The sequence below is a fragment of the Copidosoma floridanum genome, unplaced genomic scaffold (assembly GCF_036245765.1).
Source record: "Copidosoma floridanum isolate Cflo_tuat_1 unplaced genomic scaffold, Cflo_Japanese_pri ptg000030l, whole genome shotgun sequence".
Classification (NCBI taxonomy): Eukaryota; Metazoa; Arthropoda; class Insecta; order Hymenoptera; family Encyrtidae; genus Copidosoma; species Copidosoma floridanum.
Window position 1 is genome coordinate 714,212 of NW_028321907.1, and position 14,504 is coordinate 728,715.

Sequence of the window (14,504 nt, forward strand, 5' to 3'; positions counted from 1 at the left end):
AGAAAATATCCGAGCCGCGACGTAATCTCGTCGTAAAAAAAAATCCAGAGCTGTTTATAGTTGGCGAATTTCTAGCTGGCGAGACGTGTAGTTTGATTTTTTTTTTTTTTTTTTTTTTTTTTACGAGGACCCGGGGGCGAGAGAAGAAGGAGCCCCCTTTCGAACAGTAGCCGTGTGTGCGTGTTGTGTAGAGATCAGGAGGGTGGGATGCAGAGGGGGACCGTTGTCGCCCGGCAAACTACCAACTCTAATTTGATCCTCGGAGGAAAGACCGAGGGGGGGTTGGGGCTCTCTGTGCCGGGCGTTTGACGCGAAATTTGATTTGGACATTTTAATATTGGTAGGCTAAAATGCAATTCCGACGATTTCTCCCCCCGTGCGTACACGTCTTCGTAGTAGTGACGAATCGGTGTTTATTGCTCGCGGGCCCCCGTAAGCGCTCCCTCGGGCCGGCGTGCCCGTATACGTATCCGCCTCTCATGTATACACCTACTCCTCTCGGTGCGGGCTCTTCTTCCGAGGATTATGTGCACGCCGAGGAAATAAAAAGGAACCAGAGATCTGCAGGCGCTCTCTCTCTCTCTCGAGTTGTTTCGATTGGCTCGTCGCTGGCACTCGATTGCCAATTTCGCACCACGCACCAGCGAGTATATTTATATTACGATCATCACGAGGGATGTACGCACATATATACATATACATGTTGTATATTAATACATAGCGACAGCGTTGGTGGTGGTGGTGACGATGATTGGGGGTGTGCCTATATATGCCCGCGTTGCGAGTCGTTCCAGTTGGCTGACTCTGTAGTTTTACCGACGCAGATAGTGATTCCTTGGCGCGCGTTAATTAATTGATTGGTCCCCGGGCTGGGCCAATAACGGAGCACCAAGTGCAGTTACCCCCGATGCAGTATACATCTACAGGCAGTCTTCCGGAGCGACGCGCCCTCATTACAATTTTACGCGGCAATTAACTCCCCTGCTTCGGTTCTCTCGCGCAATTGCCTCGATCGAACAAATACTAGCTTTTGCACTTATTCCTTTTCTCGGCTCTCTCTTCGCACCCGCCCACCGAGTGGAAGGTAAAGGGGGGGGGAGAAAAGGGTTTTTCCCTATTGATCGGGCGTTTCTTATTTCGCGAAGGAAGGGGGAAAAAACAACCACCACAACACCGATGGATCGAGCGCGTATGGGAAACATTCGTGCATCGGAATTCGTTTATCAGAGCTCGGATGATAAAAATAACACCCGATAACTTTGCCGGGTGAGGGGGGGAGGGGCGTTACTTTCATTGTATCGGATTCCGAAATTTCGCGCGCGCGCGCCCACCGACATCCCGAAATAAGAAGTTGGGATTGAAAGAGTTTATAAATTTCCCTATCGCGCGCTCGGGAAAACCGATAAAAAGTTTTTCCCCGGGAGCGAATCCTTCGGAGGGTGGAGGGGGGGCATTCTCGGGGAGGAAAACTTTCTAAATTATTAAATTTCTCGAGAAAAGTTTGGCCAGCGAGAGGTCGAGAGGCGCGTGTGTACCGTGCGCGAACGGATGCAAATGCGCGGGGATTAAAACCCGCGCTCGGTCGAAACACCACAGGATACGAGATTAAGCCACGCGTGCATATAATATATATACATACATGTGGGCATACGTGGGTACCACGGTATGCGTATATATAGGTACAATAAATAATATAATATGGACGCGAGCCCTCGTAAGCCCCCGAAATCCCGCAGATAAACTCGAAAAGATATAATTTAATGGTATCAGTCATGGTTATATCTCCATTAGATTGGGGCCATTTGTTGACTTATTACCCATACATGCGTTTTAAATGTGGCCACGGACCCCTGCCGTCACACATACGTACGCACATTTGCTTGTGTGTCGTTTCAACGCGCCATTGTACAGCTAAACCCTGTCGTAGTGTAGGTACATTGGTGTAGGCATTGCATATCCCTTAGCGTGTGCACAGAGTGTACATGTACTATAACGTACAAGCCGAGCCAGATGGCACCGACGACTGTGTACAAGTATATACGGCGATGCAGGACACAATCGATGCGCGCGGCGCAACGCCGAGCCTTCCCGAGTGTGTGACCCACCCTTCCACTCTGCCGACTACCCCCCTATACATGGCTGTGTGCATGTGCGCGTACGTCGCCTCTTCCTGCGTCTCCTTGCGCAAATACACCTCAATTTCGGTTAAATCGCGTAGAAAAGGGGAAAAAAAAAGGAATAAGGAGAAACCGTCGTACGAGCATATGACAAACGAAGCGTAAAGCCCGTTAAACAACAACAACAATGAGGGAAACGTGGAAGAAGAGAAGAAAAGTATATAGAGTAGGTATATGTGTGTATTAAGAGTGTAGGGAAAAAAGCCCGGAGTTTTTTCTGCTAAAAAAAAAAAAAAAAAAAAAAAAAAAGCGCAAAAACGAACGATAATAAATCCACGGAAGGAATTACCGTTGAAATGATTGTAACAACATTTTTTTATCCGTACTCCAAAGGTATGGAAGAACGGGATCTCTGCCGACATTATTTGCAATGGGATACACGTGCACCTATAATGTAATATCAACCCCTTCGCCGAAGCGAAGCTATTTATTCTTCCTTTTCCCATATATCTCCGCGGGCTCGACGCTACCCGTATAGGTATACAAGTATACGATCAAGACATCGCCCGACAGTGGCAGTCGAGGGTGGGTGGGCTACGGATACAATTTGCGCGTACTTGGCGAATAATTCGGGCGATTTAACTCGTCGAGTCGAGGCCTAATCGCGCGACGTCTGCCTCCCATTGCCCCCCTCTTCTTCTGCATCAACGGCGGTGGCGGGACGAGCACGAGAAAGGAGATGTTGTGTGTATATACCCATACTCACGCGCTCACAAAGGTATATAAATGTACCAACCATCATGTATTGCTGCAAAGAGAAAATCCTTCCTATACATGTAATGCATATATATATATATGTACCGCTTGTATACACGTATTATTCGCGTGTACGCATTTACTACCCCCGAAGCAGCAGGAGGAGCGTGTGCGCGAACCTGCACACCGGCGCTTGCGGCATATTCTCGATTCGGCGATTTCCATGACGACGGCGTGACGTAATGCAGTCGTCGCGGTGGGTGTATTGGTATACATATACATATATATACGTACGGTAGGTGGTTGGTAGTGGTGGTATTATTGTACATGTATATACATGTAGGTTGTACGGAGTCCGTACTACGGACGAAGCCCGGTCGATATGCGTCCTGCGCAGACAACCCTGCGCGCTCCACTCGCAGTCCTATCCTGTTGGCGTGCTCCATCCACCGTGGGGTAAGTATCTGCAGGTCGTCGTCGTCGCTGGTCGGAAAGAAAAAAAAAAAAAAAAAAAAAAAAAAATGCAGAGAAGCTATATACAGTCCTCCCGATGCATATCCCCCTTTCTTATTCCTTCTCCCTTTTCTCTCTACTCCGTCGAGTTTCCTTACAACTATACCGTCTGTACTTACTCATTTTTTCCTCCCCTACGCGTTATATGCATGGCTTCTTCTACTTCTTATTCGGGCTCCTTTGATTACGTATATTATATATGTATTCTCGAGGATATACGAGCTCGTCCTTCCGCCGGGAAGGGCACGCGCCCCCTTCGTACTTGCCCTATACACCCAGCCCGACTGCACCGGCCTATAGGTACCCGCCTTCCTCCTTCTCCTCCTCCTTGTATACACATCACATAAGTAATACATACGCGCACTCTCGGCTCCCTCTATTTTTTCTTCCCCCCCCCCCCCCCATCCCTTTTCGCAGTCCAGCGCCAGCAGTATATATACACCTTGTATCTTTCTCTCATCACCGAGTCTGGAGAGACGAGCAAAGAAAGAAACTGGAAGCAGGAAGACGACGCTGCGCGATACTCGAAATCAGGAGTGTCAACGTATAACAGGGGGTGCAAAGGTGACACACTCACGGGCTTCTCTGCTGTACATCGGCCGGTGGTGCACACAATCGTCAGCCTCTGACCTGCATACGCGTGAGACACTGCAGGGGGTGTTCCGTATAGATCTCGTTTCCCTGTACGTTATATACAAGAGAGGGACTCTTCTTTTTGTTCTCGTGTATACGAGAGACGGGCTCTTGACGAGCAAGCGAGAGGGAAAGGGCGAGTTTATCGCGCTCACGCCTCCTCCATTAGGGAGCAGCCCTGGCAGTTACGAGGACGGCTCGAGAGCCGAGAAAGAGAGAGAGACACTCGAGAGATGACGCTAAATGTAAAACCGATGTTTTAGAGGCGCGCCTCCTCCTCTTCTTTTTCTTCCTCCATAGCCGACCTCTTGACTCCCAGCTGTCTCTCACCCTTGTGTATATATACACACACCTCGTACATATACATGTATATACGTGTTACCCTCTCCTCCTCTTTCACCGCCAGTAGTGGCAGAGAGACTTACGTGTTGCTACTTAACCCTCGGCGAGAGTGCGGACGAGACACATGCGCGACGGCGATTAATGATGACAAGATTCTCGGACGATCGGTTCTTCGACTTCTCCCTCATCCACTCGGCTCGAGTGGGATATGGATTTCTTCTTCTTCCTTTCCCGCCTCCTTCTTCTTCTTTTTTTTTCCTCCCCTCCCCCCACCCCCCATCTCGCGGCGCTTCGTTATTTTTAGATCCCCGGCCAAAGAGACGGCGTCGCCATTATCTCGCCACTGCTGCTCCCTGCCTCCGGATGAATAATAGCGACTCCCGAGGCCCCAAAGCTCGCTAATCGCTCCCACGAAAACGCTGAAATATTCGCTCGGAAAATCACGACAACACACCTCTCGAGAAGCTTCTTTTTCCCTCCTCCTTCGTGCTTCTTGAATAAACGACAAAGTGCACTTGCATGCACAGGTATATTTTCGAGCCTCGTTTCCGATACACGTATGGGACACCCGCGAGATTAATGACGCGCAGCGGATGCACATTCCGTTTGTCAACTTTGCGTTAGTTCCTTCTCCTGTATACTGTCGGTCCCTCGTCCGAGCGACATGCCTCGCCACGCATATAATATAAGAGTGATGTACCCCGCGCACATCATACCTATACGGGCACGAAAGAGAGATTCAAAGATTATAGTGCGGTCGCTTCACTGTACATATATAATATATGCACTCGGGCGCCGGAGATGTGATGTATAGGGATCGAATGATGCACTCTGTGGCCGAGCGTGTCCGGCTTGGTATTTTACGGCTGATGCGCCGGTGCTTACTACTTTTTCGTTTCCCTCCACGACAAATTAATGATTACGACGCCGAGATTGAGCATCGCAGCGAAAGCGTGAGCTTTTTGATAGCGTCCAGGGCTCCTTAGCTTTTAATGGACATTCGGGCTTATATATACGCGGGTGGCGCGAGGGGGGGGGGAGAAAAGAGTACTTTTAAATGTGTTTCGCCGGCCTCGTCCGGCTGATGCTGCTTCGGTTATCCCTTTAATACTTTAAGCGCCTCGGAGGAGTGGAGTGGACCTATAGGGTTTTTTACCCCGTGACGCGGCGACGCGACGCTTCTGCCGACGTTAATTCCGTCGCCGTCGTTTTTACCCTTTTTTTTTTTTTTTATTTTTTCTTCACTGTAATTTCACGCCCTTCCCTTCTTACTTCGTTTATATACATCTATTCGTCGTCGTGTATATATTACAAAACTCGCGTATGTTAAACATATGAAATTGAAAAAAAAAATTATTTTTCAACAACACGAACAAATAAATACCATGTCAACATGCGAAGTATAGCCGTACATGTTACACGAGAAACTACAACACTGTTATCTCGGGCGGGAAAGGAGAACAAGAGTTATTGTATCGGAAATAAATCTAGCTCTCGGCTCACTGTAATATATATATATACACTTATATTTATATGTATGAAGCTGCTGGACCCGCCTGCTCGTGACCGGTTGTCTTCGCTTCCTCGGCTCTGATGAATAAAACAGTGTGCATCGCGTGATGCTCGATTGCTACACTGGCCAATTATCGGCATGGAACCTTGGAAGTTGACTTTGTGGATGAATCTGGTACATTGATGAAGAGATGGAGGAACGTGGGGTATAAGATGGCTAAAAAAAATTTTCCGAGCTAATAAAATTATCAGAAGCTATAGGTAGGCTTAGCTTTTGTATCGAACGTGATTTTTTTTCGTTTCGTTACAACAGGGTCTCCACAGTCGATCTTTTTAAAATGAAAAAAACGGAAAAAGAAAAATATCCCTTCATCGTCTAACGCGAGGATTTCTAAAAACTCGAGAGTACACTTTTAGATTTATAGAGTAAATGAGTACATTTCGAATATATGTATATACAGAGCACAAGTATATATACGTATAGAGTGCAGGGTACATATAATATAGGTATCCATCGTCCCGGTGGACGACAGCGATTTCCCTGCGGAGCGTTGGATGGCCGGTGCATAAATTTATCGCCTATTCGTCTTATCGGGACATCGGGCGCCGCTCGCCTCCTCTGCACGTATACCTATGTATATGTATATGTATATATACATGTATGATGCGTGCATCTGTCACCTCGAATCTCTTAAAGTTTTGAACGCTGGTCCTCGACATCGCGTTCCATACACGGCATATATTTTTACGCAGGTATTACGTGTACGTGCATATACACATAGTTTGTGACGTGCCGTGATTTCACAGGATATCACTCTATACGTGTACCTATTGCTTCTCAGCGGGTGCATTGGGGTGCGCGCCCTGCCCCCTTCAACTATATATTTTGTACGCACCCCTCGGTTCCCTACCACCCCCCGACGCCGCACTACGGTTTACGGGCGCCCGCATCATATAGGTACATGGGACAGCACTCGGGTATGGGGTATGTATGGCGGGGGCACTGCGCGTTTGGCCATACAGTTCGCGCGTGCGGTGTAAGTAACGACAGCATCGGCACTGTAGACCAGAGCGTGAGGAAGGGAGGGAGGCTCTAAACAGGGTCGACATATGTTCATTAACTTGGGCCCAATATATATGTATACACCAAGCTCGTACACGTATTGTCTGCATATGAAACGAACGCGTGTCGGTAGTGGTTGTACAGAGGTGCGAGAGTATGTATATACGTGCCCCGCAGACCTTGCCCCTGCGTGATATGTACAACACGCACAGTGTACAATATATTGGCGGTTGACCGGCGACCGCCATCATACCCCTTTCTTCGTCTTCTTGGCGTTTCTTTTTTTTTTTCTTTGTGTAGTACACGCCGCACGAGGCCACGGGGGTTGTTTTTTTTCCGCACACACGTTCTCTCCCTCTGCGCCCTTTTTCTGTTTCCACGCGCCGTTTTCCTTTCTCTCGAGCCAAAGGTCCTCTATTTATTTCGCTCGCTATAGCTCGATTTATACGCGTCCCCGCCCTCCCCCGTTTTACGTGCATATATACATACACGTCACGTATATACAAAGCAGCGGCAGTGGGTAGGATAGCCGACGACCGGGTCCCCCCGGCAGCTTGTACTTTTCCCACTCGCGCGTCACTTTTGATGAAAATCCCGCGAGCACTCGCACGTGTGCGCTCCCGTGTCATATCGTCTCGGCGATTCTGCCTGTCGATCTCGAATAGACCGGAGACGGCGCGACCCCATCACCCATCGGTGTATGCTCACGGCGCGACGTATACCTATATGCACACCATACCAGTACATGTGCGCGTGTAAAAAAAAAAACAAGAAAAAAAAATGCCACCGCCATTACCATCACCCTCGCTGCTGCTGCTACCTTTTTGTTTCTTTTCCTCCGCTGCTCCGCGTTTTCCTCTTCGTCGTCCTTTTCTCTTTTTCACTCCGGCGCCCAGGAAGCTCGTATTATTCGAACGGAGGGGACAAAAAACAAAGAGGGATGAAACAAAGAAAAAAAAAAATTAGCGACGACGCCGCACAAAATGTTACATTATAATGGATGCGTCCGCACGGCCGTGCCCCGGTGGACAAAGCCAGCCAAGGGAACTCCCACGTTTCGGGGCTCCACTGTTGCGACGACCAAGCTCGCTTTTAACAGTGGACGGGGTGCCCGCGGTACTTGTCGCTTTTCGCGCCTGTCGAAACTTAATTAAAAATCGCGTTTGCGCGCCGAGGGGAATAATTGCACCAGCTACCGGCCCGGTTGGAGGCCGACGTCCTTTAAAACACAAACCTATGCTCTCGGCTTGCCTTTCCGGAAAATTACCGATCTCCGATCCACCCTCCCACTCCCTCGGTGCTTATTTAATTCAGCACGGCCCCGTATTTTCACCCGACGTAGAGGCTACTTTGTAACACGGATTCGACCGATGCTCCTGAATGTAAAGGAGCATAGGGGTGGCTCACATACGTATCGGACGTGATGAAAAGTTGAAATCGCTCGTGATTTCCGTGATGCAGGGGGGGGGGAGTGCGAGAGGCAACGAGGGGGAGCCTGTAGAGGCCGAATGGTTTCGAAAAATCTCGGATGCGCCCACGACGCTCCGAGCTGCAGCTCGGGTTCAGGTATACACACGCACACACACACACACACATGCACAGTCTCGCCATGCGTCACTTGTATATATATATATGTATATACGTTGTACATCAGCTCGCATGCATACACATGGCCTACATAACGTGTCCTCCGAGCTTTTGGATTAAAATGCCTCTCTCGTCATCTCGAATGATTTATGCCGGTATACATACATACATACATATATATATGTATATATACCCAACCCAGGTTGCGAGGCCAAATAAAATTGACGACGTAGGTATGCACACAACCAGAGCAGGTCTGGGGCGCTCGAGGGTCTGCTGACGTATATGTATGATAAGTGATGCGGTGTGTGTATCTATATAGATGATGACACAGTTTCAAGTCGGTAGAAAAGAAAGGGTCCCGGTGCATTACCCCTCCACCGCCACCCCCTGTTTGGTCTTCCACGACGACAGCTATGGCTATTTTTACGCGCCCTCGGCGAATGCTCTATAGAGGGGATGATGTATACACGCTGCAGCAACGGAGAGAAAGAAAGGCCTTTAACATTCTTTTATGACGACAATAAAAAAGAACAGGGTTACGCGAAAGGGAGAAGGGGGGTGGAGAAACGGGGCGCAAGTGGCGGTGATGGACCGTTGTTTCGGCGACGAGAAATTGGATAAAAACTGAGTGCTCTGGTTATACGTACACATATACACACACGTTGTGGGTACGACGTATAGGTGAATAAAAAAAACCTATAGCATTACACTAACGAGTTTCCCAGGCATTTAGCAAAAATGTTGGAAAGTCAACGGCGACAGGGATGGTAAACTCAAAGTTTTTTATAAATTCTGCAAACTGTTTTTTTTTTCCTTTTTTTTTTTGTTTTTTTTTTTAATTTCAAATGCCAGTTTGAACATTGATTACATCGTGTCTAGGTAAACGTTCGGCTAAATACCCGGGAAATCGGGAAGATCGGTCAATCGCACTCTCCGGAATTTTCATTAAATGCCTGAGAATTCGGCTGAATGCCCGAGTTTTCGACTCGCCTGCAACTGCGAAAATTCGTGGATGGTGATAGTTTCAAATGAATTTCACATTTTTTTAATGCTCGATTAGCAAAAGAGCTGCAAGCAACTGATGCTTGATGAACCGTATAGGCCATAAATCCCACGGGACGAGGGAAAAAAAAAAAAATGTCAATGGGGGATCAGAGGCCGCAATTTTCCGTATTTCTTTTGGCAAAACTTGTGCCCGAGCGTATTTTCCACAAGTGGATAATTTGCGTGCCGATACATATGGCTCGACTGCAGGCGCGAGCAGCGGTACCTATGTATAACCGGATTAAATCCATCGACGCAATTACGAGTGCTCCGAATTGAAAAGTTTGAGATCGTTTGAGGTATTTTCACTTTTCGCTCGATTGCCGGATCAATGTAAGCGGAAGAGGAGCTGGGGGTTACGTGTATGCATGACCTATTTCACGTATCCATATATATATATATACCTCGGGAGCGCATGCAGGGCTTATTTCTACAGCCCGTGTACGTAAGTGCTTATACACGATAGGTATCCCTGCGCCTTTCAAACGCGCTGATCTTTGAAAAAGGATCGTTCAATATTTCCAGATCGCGTGCGCCCACAAGGTTTTCCCATGCCATTGGGGCCTAAGTAGGATGAGGTGCACGTATACGCGTTATATTCGCTATAGGACATTACGAGTTTTAGATAAAAATAGTAACAAGTACATTTAAATATATGCCTACATTTTAACTCGATGTGTTGCATGCGTGGATCTCGTTTGTCACGCTGGCCACCATCGCAGTGCCAGCAAAAATAAAAACAATTCCTGATTTACTTCTACAGTCGCAAGTAGTAAGTACACACGAAGCGACGATGAGTTGGTGGTGGTGGGTAGGTGTACGTGTATGGGTCCACCTAATCGCAGAAAGGGAGCCAAGCTGAGCACGCGAGCGTAGGGGGGCGACAAAAAAAAAAAAAAAATCATAATAATCGAGTGTTGCTCCGTACAAGCAGAAAGAGCGATGGTTAAGGGTGGGAAGGGGGTGCCGAAGCTCGGTCGTGCTTGCGATTCGCGGAATATTACGTGACCTGAATTCGCGATCCTTGATGCGCGCCGGCGCGACAGTTGTATATCGTCATATCGTGGCTCTCCGCGGAGCATCAGTCGTCGTGCATGTACCATGTATAGGTACGTATACATATATATATATTACAAGAGAAGCGCCGTTGCTGCAACAAAGGCTATTATCTTAATTATTCGACGCCTCATCTGTCGATTTACCCGAGTTTACCGTCAGATAGAGAATTCAGCGCGTCACGTGCGCTTCGCCCTTTACGACTGAGAGGCCATAACATATATATAATATGGCAGCAGTATAACGTGTTCCACATTACACGCGGATTTGCACGCCTGCCAGTCCACGCCGTTACCTATATTACATTATGTTCACCCATATATACGCGTGTACAGTATCGTGTTTTTGTGTGCATATATATAGCACACATAGGTGTATACCAATTACACGTATGGTTTAGGTGCTCTGTATATACCTACTACCTATATACCGCGCGCCCGCTCCGACTATCAATTTCACGCGTCTCGTTTCGGGGTGTACACGATTCCCCCGCGTGCAACGTCACGTGCACCTGATGCATCAGCCTCGAATGACGCGCCCACTCTAAACGTGCCCGCGTTGGGTATAGTATAGGGTATACCTATATACATTGAAACCGCAGGGCTGTTTTTCTCCATGCCATCGCCGACTAATTGTCATTAAAATTTTGGGCTTTCGCGCGCAGCCGAACCTTATTGTCATAGACCTACCTAAGTATATGTATATCTCCATGTGAGAGTAACTTATACTTGTATATCTGTCGAGCTCTCGATGAGCCCGATAAAACGAATAGGCGGCGTGATTCACGTCACGCTGCACACATGTGCACCCCCATCCCTCGTCATTATTTTGTCCGTATGATGGTGTTGCTCGTGCTATTCTACATATTATAATACAAACGTTAGCAGAGTGCTTTGCATGCGACACTGTCTCTTTTTTTTTTTTTTTTTTTTTTGTCGCTCTACCTCGCGAGAGGCTTATATTATTACGTCTTACTTATTTATGCGTGATAAAAGAGTTCATTGCTTGTGCGTCGACCGACCCGAGCGATGAACTCTGCTCTTTAAAACCTCTTCTCGATGCACAGCTCTCTCTCTCTCTCTCTCTCTCTTGGTGCATTGAAAAAGAAGAATTAGGAATGGTAGGGGGGAGAGAGCAGTAGACTGGAATGTCGTTAGTCATCGTGATATTGAGAATCAAACTCTGTTGTCTCTCGATACTTACTCTCGATACTGCGCTGTCTGTTCCGCCCTGTGTGCGTCGCAGGACTCTCTAGAGCCACGCAAGCTCTCCCGCGCGTGAAATAATGCAAGCGCGTGCTCGTAAAATTCAACCGCGGGACGTTTTTAGGAGCCAGACAGTCAGCGACTCTCGAATTTGCCAATTTTCGCGTAATGGCTTTTTTTTTTTTAGGGTACAGGTACATATATAGGTGCCCATCTGCTGTCGTTGCGACTCCGCGGTTTCCGACGTTATCCATACACGGTGCACAGACACACGGCTATTGCTCCGCTACGAGACACATCAAGTATGGATAAGTGCCGTGCAATGGCGCGCGGGCAAACCAATTCACTTATACCGTGGCGCTTACGGTGCGCTCGACCTGCCGCGAATGGCCGGACCTGCAGTTTCAATGTCCCGAGACAGATGATCTCCGCGCGCCGCCCATTTGTACGCGCCCTCGAGTGTATTTTAAATGACGCCCTGAAATGCCCTCGTGTGCCATTGTACGGGGCAAATCGCCGAGGTCGCGGATGATGCGAGCCAATCATCGGAACATTGACATCCGTCACGCTAACAAATGGCCCAGGTGTACACGCTCAAACAATCTTGCACCGAGCCCGTACTCAATGCCAGTACTTTTGCAAAATCAATACTATCGCGTTCACCTATACGTGCGTCTATAATATAAGAGCATCGGGGTAACTTGGGTGGGCTTGGTTACTTACTCACTTACTTTCCTGTCGAAAAACGTCGGGCGCAAAGCTCTCCGGAGAATCGCGAGACCGGGAAGGGCTTAAAATTTATCGCGCTGGAGCGAAACTATAGGTATACAGGCGTAGAGCCCCGCCGAGTGCAAAAGACTTGCCGTACACATAATATACAGCGCGCCGAAACTTGTGTATTGTATGGGGGCCCCCTCCCCCACACCCCAAAACTGTTGTTACCTTAATCGCATTAGGCATGGGAGTATACCTGCCGAGCTATATATATATACGTATGGGATCCTCCACTTGAATTTCTTGGCAAATCCATCGGGTTATAATTAGCCGGCTCGGTTTGGAGCCCGTAGCAATCGCAATTTAATTGCGACTTCTCCTCCTCATTGGACCCGCGCCCCCCCTTGACAAACGATGCAGCAGTCCTTCCCCCATAACGATATTTTCTTTGAAAGCCCCGCTCTCGGCCGATCCCGGAGTTATACTAATTCCCCGGCCAACTTTTTGCCGGAGGGATTACCAGCGGCGGAGGGCCGAGCTAGTGAAAACTATCAATTACACAATAGCCGGGGCGCAAAGTCGACTTTGCACTTTTGTTTTCTTTCAATTTATTTAGTTGACCCCCCCTCCCCGGTGATCCGACATTTTGCACCGAAAGAGGGTGGGGGAGGGAGAGAAAAGGAAAAAATCCATTTACCCGCTTATAACCCTCGGGCGCTCGTTTCTCGGAAATTCAGAAACACAAGCAGCCCCACGGGGCGAAGGGAAACTAAGGGACGGAGCTGGGCTTCAAAACAACCGCGAAATTCACGAGCTCGCGCGGTCGGCGCACTAAATCTGGGCCGCAAAACGAATCCAGCCCCCCCCTCCCCCTTACCGTACCCTCGTTGTGTAAGTACGTGTGCATGCAGCCCTGTCACGTGAGGCAAACGTAAGCGCGAGTCGCGCCGTATATTGCGTCGCGTGTCTTCCAGCAACAATGTCCCAGCCCCTACACACTCGCATTCCCAGCGATACCCCGACGCCGCTGTGCTGTGCTGTTTGTACCTATATATAAGGGCATTGTCGCGCGAGGGGTTGACTGCCGTAGCAGTAGGGTCGGAGTGTAAAAGAAAAAAAAAGGTTTGGATGAAAGCGAGGAAAAAAAGGTGCGGCAGTGCGCGGGCCGGGGGAATCAAAAAGTCGCACCGTAGAGACGCTCTTTCCGCGACGGAGGAATCAAGAGCGCGAGCGTGCATATACATATAATATACGGTAGGTGTGTATATGTATATATGTGGGGCGCGAGGATGTTTTTGTAATGCAACTGCCGCCTCGAGAGCAACCAGCCTTGCTGCTTGCCCTTTTTTTTACGGAAAAAAAGTTCACCTTTGTCTCGGCGGTGGTGCCGACGCCAGGGACTTTCTTCTTGATTAGACTTAATTAATGATGAAGCGGCAAAAACATTTTACGATTCTTCCTCCCTTCCTTCTTCCTCTTTTATCGTTAGTGTTGCGTACACAGTCACATTTGCCCTTTTTTTCACGCTTTGGTGCATGATGTATTAAATGAAAAATAAAGCTCGAGCTTTGTACGGCCAAGAGCTTTTGTCGTCTCTGTTACGTGATAATAACATCTAGTGCCAGTCCTTTTTTTTTTTTTTTTTTTTTTTTTTTTTTGTACATGAAAGGCAAGCAATACGTTAAATTTCATGTCCAACACTTTCAACCAGTAAGCTTCATCTTTCTCCATATAGACATGAAATTGAAGGATCACCCCTAACTTGTCGAAAATACCTTTAAAATGGTATAACCAGGAGTTTTTTTTCTCTTCTTTTTATTAATAGATCCTCGAAATGAATGAAAACGTAATAATTTTGGACCTCACCTTTTACCATTAGATGCTTTAAGTTAAAACTGGTACAGTCCAAATAAGCTGTTATCCCGATAGTTTTCCAGCTTTTTCGATGTAGGTACACAG

At 47.9% G+C, this 14,504-nt stretch overlaps 1 protein-coding gene across 1 annotated transcript in view; it reads left to right on the top strand.

The window, feature by feature from the left end:
- The window catches only part of Ten-a (Teneurin-a transmembrane protein), a 99,160-nt gene that overhangs the window by 58,068 nt on the left and 26,588 nt on the right, over positions 1 to 14,504 (top strand). The window lies entirely within an intron of this gene.